General features: G+C 50.9%; 1 protein-coding gene across 1 annotated transcript in view; it reads right to left on the bottom strand.

Annotated features, from left to right (window-relative positions):
* Positions 1–5,031, bottom strand: part of LOC128704016 (uncharacterized) — a 77,719-nt gene extending 72,688 nt beyond the window's left edge. The window contains exon 1 of the mRNA XM_070099230.1: positions 4,909–5,031. The gene's annotated coding sequence lies outside the window, so the exon portion shown is untranslated. The remainder of the gene's footprint in view (positions 1–4,908) is intronic.
* Positions 5,032–6,519: the final 1,488 nt, after the last annotated feature.

Genomic DNA, 6,519 nt, shown 5'->3' with positions numbered 1-6,519 from the left:
TTAATGTCCCTCTTAATGTCAATATACTGATTCATAAGATGACCGTCACCTCTTTTGATACGCCTATAAATTCCTTTCTTATGCCCTAGTAGATATTTGAGCCTATTATTCATCCATTTTGGGTCATTTCTATTTGATCTAATTTCTTTATATGGGATAAACGTTCTTTGAGCAGCATGTATAGTGTTCAGAAAACTGTCATATTGATAGTCAACAGATGATAAGTGTTCTCTAAGCCCATCGTAATCTGCTAAGCGAAAATCTGGGACTGTTACTGAGTTATCGCTACTATCGTACTTCCATTCAATGCTAAATGTAATTGATTTGTGGTCGCTAGCACCCAGTTCCTCTGTTGCCATCCGGCAACAGGGAACACCAGCCGACAGCAGGGAATACCAGCTGGCAACAGGGAACACCAGCCGACAGCAGGGAATACCAGCTGGCAGCAGGGAACACCAGCCTGCAGTAGGGAACACCAGCCTGCAGTAGGGAACACCAGCCGGTAGAAGGGAACACTAGCCGGAAGCAGGGAACACCATCCGGCAGCAGGGAACACCAACTGGTAGAAGGGAACACTAACCGGCAGCAGGGAACACCATCCGGCAGCAGGAAACACCAGCTGGCAGCAGGGAACACCAGCCGGCAGCAAGGAGCACCAGCCGGTAGAAGGGAACACTAGCCGGCAGCAGGGAACACCAGCCGGCAGCAAGGAGCACCAGCCGGTAGAAGGGAACACTAGCCGGCAGCAAGGAACACCAGCTGGCAGCAGGGAACACCAGCCGGTAGAAGGGAACACTAGCCGGCGGCAGGGAACACCAGCTGGCAGCAGGGAACACCAGCCGGTAGAAGGGAACACTAGCCGGCAGCAGGGAACACCAACTGGCAGCAGGGAACACCAGTCGGTAGAAGGGAACACCATCCGGCAGCAGGGAACACCAACCGGTAGAAGGGAACACCAGCTGGCAGCAGGGAACACCATCCGGCAGCAGGGAACACCAGCCAGCAGCAGAGAACACCAGCCGGCAACAGCACACCGACGGTGACATTCCTATGCTAGACACGCTGTAATGTGTGTGATGAATGGTTTGAAAAACCGACAAGTTGAAGATTGAGACACTTATGCAGCATATGGGAATCTTTATTCAGGAAACGTTTCGCCACACAGTGGCTTCATCAGTCAATACAAAGAGGAAGGCGTAAGGAGAGGAGAATAATAGTAATCAGTCCCTCAACCTGGAGTCGATGTGTTCAGTCCATCAATCTTGTAGAATGTACAGCATAGATGGGCATGACGTTATATACTGTAGTGAGGTGACGTGAAGCAGATGGAGGGCGGGGTCATAGTGGTACCATCCACTAGTCGAAGTAGGTCTTCGTTCAAAGGTTGAACAAGTGTTGAAGAATTCTTTGTAATAAGACCCCATGATGCTGCCGTGTCTGACGGTTGTGATGAATGGTTTGAAAAACCGACAAGTTGAAGATTGAGACACTTATGCAGCATATGGGAATCTTTATTCAGGAAACGTTTCGCCACACAGTGGCTTCATCAGTCCAATACAAAGAGGAAGGCGTAAGGAGGAGGAGAATGAGGTAATCAGTCCCTCAACCTGGAGTCGATGTGTTCAGTCCATCAATCTTGTAGAATGTACAGCATAGGGCCGTAGACGTGGCTTATATACTGCTAGTGAGGTGACGTGAAGCAGATGGGAGGCGGGGTCATAGTGGTACCATCCACTAGTCGAAGTAGGTCTTCGTCAAAGGTTGAACAAGTGTTGAAGAATCGTCACCTCACTACAGTATATAAGCCGTCTACGGCCCTGCTGTACATTCTACAAGATTGATGGACTGAACACATCGACTCCAGGTTGAGGACTGATTACCTCATTCTCTCTCCACGCCTTCCTCTTTGTATTGGACTGATGAAGCCACTGTGTGGCGAAACGTTTCCTGAATAAAGATTCCCATATGCTGCATAAGTGTCTCAATCTTCACACGCTGTAATGTTTAGTCTGAGACACGCAGGGTGGACACGCATGGTGGACATACCCCTTAGCTCCGGGACAACACTAGTCCTGGAGCCAAGGGGCATGTCCTACGAGGAGACGTTAAGGGAACTCAGCCTGATGACCCTGGAGGACAGGAGAGACAAGATAACACTGGAGGACACGAAAGATAGGGGGGAACATGATAACGACATAAAATACTGAGAGGAATCGACAAGGTGGATTGGGACACAAGGGAGACAGCAACAAGGGGACACAGCAACAAGGGGACACAGCAACAAGGGGACACAGCAACAAGGGGACACAGATGGCCAATAATTCTTGTGGACGTTGTGTTGAGTGATTGTGACGTCCATCATGGCCAATAACTGTTGTGGACGTTGTGTTGAGTGATTGTGACGTCCATCATGGCCAATAATTCTTGTGGACGTTGTGTTGAGTGATTGTGACGTCCATCATGGCCAATAATTCTTGTGGACGTTGTGTTGAGTGATTGTGACGTCCATCATGGCCAATAATTGTTGTGGACGTTGTGTTGAGTGATTGTGACGTCCATCATGGCCAATAATTCTTGTGGACGTTGTGTTGAGTGATTGTGACGTCCATCATGGCCAATAACTGTTGTGGACGTTGTGTTGAGTGATTGTGACGTCCATCATGGCCAATAACTGTTGTGGACGTTGTGTTGAGTGATTGTGACGTCCATCATGGCCAATAATTCTTGTGGACGTTGTGTTGAGTGATTGTGACGTCCATCATGGCCAATAACTGTTGTGGACGTTGTGTTGAGTGATTGTGACGTCCATCATGGCCAATAACTGTTGTGGACGTTGTGTTGAGTGATTGTGACGTGTTGACGTGATTGTGACGTCCATCATGGCCAATAATTCTTGTGTTGACGTCCATGTGTTGAGTGATTGTGACGTCCATCATGGCCAATAATTGTGGACGTGTGGACGTCCATCATGTAATTGTTGAGTGATTGTGACGTCCATCATGGCCAATAATTGTTGTGGACATTGTGTTGAGTGATTGTGACGTCCATCATGGCCAATAACTGTTGTGGACGTTGTGTTGAGTGATTGTGACGTCCATCATGGCCAATAATTGTTGTGGACGTTGTGTTGAGTGATTGGGACGTCCATCATAGCCAATAACTGTTGTGGACGTTGTGTTGAGTGATTGTGACGTCCATCATGGCCAATAATTCTTGTGGACGTTGTGTTGAGTGATTGTGACGTCCATCATGGCCAATAACTGTTGTGGACGTTGTGTTGAGTGATTGTGACGTCCATCATGGCCAATAATTCTTGTGGACGTTTTGCTGAGTGATTGTGACGTCCATCATGGCCAATAATTGTTGTGGACGTTGTGTCGAGTGATTGGGACGTCCATCATGGCCAATAATTCTTGTGGACGTTGTGTTGAGTGATTGTGACGTCCATCATGGCCAATAATTGTTGTGGACGTTGTGTTGAGTGATTGTGACGTCCATCATGGCCAATAATTGTTGTGGACGTTGTGTTGAGTGATTGTGACGTCCATCATGGCCAATAATTCTTGTGGACGTTGTGTTGAGTGATTGTGACGTCCATCATGGCCAATAATTGTTGTGGACGTTGTGTTGAGTGATTGGGACGTCCATCATGGCCAATAACTGTTGTGGACGTTGTGTTGAGTGATTGTGACGTCCATCATGGCCAATAATTGTTGTGGACGTTGTGTTGAGTGAATGTGACGTCCATCATGGCCAATAATTGTTGTGGACGTTGTGTTGAGTGATTGTGACGTCCATCATGGCCAGTAACTGTTGTGGACGTTGTGTTGAGTGATTGTGACGTCCATCATGGCCAATAATTGTTGTGGACGTTGTGTTGAGTGATTGTGACGTCCATCATGGCCAGTAACTGTTGTGGACGTTGTGTTGAGTGATTGTGACGTCCATCATGGCCAATGACTGTTGTGGACGTTGTGTTGAGTGATTGTGACGTCCATCATGGCCAATGACTGTTGTGGACGTTGTGTTGAGTGATTGTGACGTCCATCATGGCCAATAACTGTTGTGGACGTTGTGTTGAGTGATTGTGACGTCCATCATGGCCAATAACTGTTGTGGACGTTGTGTTGAGTGATTGGGACGTCCATCATGGCCAATAACTGTTGTGTACGTTGTGTTGAGTGATTGGGACGTCCATCATGGCCAATAACTGTTGTGTACGTTGTGTTGAGTGATTGTGACGTTCATCATGGCCAATAATTGTTGTGGACGTTGTGTTGAGCGATTGTGACGTCCATCATGGCCGATAATTGTTGTGGACGTTGTGTTGAGTGATTGTGACGTCCATCATGGCCAATAATTGTTGTGGACGTTGTGTTGAGCGATTGTGACGTCCATCATGGCCAATAATTGTTGTGGACGTTGTGTTGAGTGATTGTGACGTCCATCATGGCCAATAATTGTTGTGGACGTTGTGTTGAGTGATTGTGACGTCCATCATGGCCAATAATTGTTGTGGACGTTGTGTTGAGTGATTGTGACGTCCATCATGGCCACGCACGCACTAATGACACGCACGCACTAAGGGCATGCACGCACTAAGGACTCGCACGCACTAAGGACACGCACGCACTAAGGACACGCACGCACTAAGGACACGCACGCACTAAGGACACGCACGCACTAAGGACACGCACGCACTATGGACACGCATACACTAAGGACACGCACGCACTAAGGACAAGCACACACTAAAGACACGCACGCACTAAGGACACGCACGCACTAAGGACACGCACACACTAAGGACACGCACGCACTAAGGACACGCACTTACTAAGGACACGCACGCACTAAGGACACGCACGCACTAAGGAGATGAGTTACCCTCCCAGTACATTAACTTACCTGGTGGTGCTGCACTGGTGGTGCTGCACTGGCAGTGCTGCACTGGTGGTGCTACACTGGTGGTGCTGCACTGGTGGTGCTGCACTGGTGGTGCTACACTGGTGGTGCTACACTGGTGGTGCTGCACTGGTGGTGCTGCACTGGTGGTGCTACACTGGTGGTGCTATACTGGTGGTGCTGTACTGGTGGTGCTGCACTGGTGGTGCTGCACTGGTGGTGCTGTACTGGTGGTGCTGCACTGGTGGTGCTGCACTGGTGGTGCTACACTGGTGGTGCTACACTGGTGGTGCTACACTGGTGGTGCTATACTGGTGATGCTGCACTGGTGGTGCTGCACTGGCGGTGCTGCACTGATTGTGGTGCACTGGTTGTGCTACACTGGTGGTGCTACACTGGTGGTGCTGCACTGGTGGTGTTGTACTGGTGGTGCTGCACTGGTGGTGCTGCACTGGTGGTGCTGCACTGGTGGTGCTGCACTGGTGGTGCTGCACTGGTGGTGCTATACTGGTGATGCTGCACTGGTGGTGCTGCACTGGCGGTGCTGCACTGATTGTGCTGCACTGGTTGTGCTGCACTGGTGGTGCTGTACTGGTGGTGCTGCACTGGTTGTGCTGCACTGGTGGTGCTGTACTAGTGGTGCTGCTGCACTGGTGGTGCTGCACTGGTTGTGCTGCACTGGTGGTGCTACACTGGTGGTGCTGCACTGGTGGTGCTGCACTGGTGGTGCTGCACTGGTGGTGCTGTACTGGTTGTGCTGCACTGGTGGTGCTGCACTGGTGGTGCTACACTAGTGGTGCTACACTGGTGGTGCTGCACTGGTGGTGCTGTACTGGTGGTGCTGCACTGGTGGTGTACGGGTGGTGCTGCACTGGTGGTGCTGCACTGGTGGTGCTACACTGGTGATGCTGCACTGGTGGTGCTGCACTGGCGGTGCTGCACTGATTGTGCTGCACTGGTGGTGCTGCACTGGTGGTGCTACACTGGTGGTGCTACACTGGTGGTGCTGCACTGGTGATGCTGTACTGGTGGTGCTGCACTGGTGGTGCTGCACTGGTGGTGCTACACTGGTGGTGCTACACTGGTGGTGCTGCACTGGTGGTGCTGTACTGGTGGTGCTGCACTGGTGGTGCTGTACTGGTGGTGCTGCACTGGTGGTGCTGCACTGGTGGTGCTACACTGGTGATGCTGCACTGGTGGTGCTGCACTGGTGGTGCTGCACTGATTGTGCTGCACTGGTGGTGCTGCACTGGTGGTGCTGTACTGGTGGTGCTGCACTGGTGGTGCTGCACTGGTGGTGCTACACTGGTGGTGCTACACTGGTGGTGCTGCACTGGTGGTGCTGTACTGGTGGTGTTGCACTGATGGTGCTGCACTGGTGGAGCTGCACTGGTGGTGGTGTACTGGTGGTGCTACACTGGTGGTGCTGCACTGGTGGTGTTGCACTGGTGCTGCACTGGTGGTGCTGCACTGGTGGTGTTACACTGGTGGTGTTACACTGGTGATGCTGCACTGGTGGTGCTACACTGGTAGTGCTGCACTGGTGGTGCTACACTGGTGGTGTTGCACTGGTGGTGCTACACTTATGGTGGTACACTGGTGGTGCTACACTGG

This window comes from Cherax quadricarinatus, chromosome 66 (assembly GCF_038502225.1).
Source record: "Cherax quadricarinatus isolate ZL_2023a chromosome 66, ASM3850222v1, whole genome shotgun sequence".
Taxonomy (NCBI): Eukaryota; Metazoa; Arthropoda; class Malacostraca; order Decapoda; family Parastacidae; genus Cherax; species Cherax quadricarinatus.
Note: the sequence above shows the minus strand (reverse complement) of the source record. Positions and strands in the feature narration are given on the sequence as shown.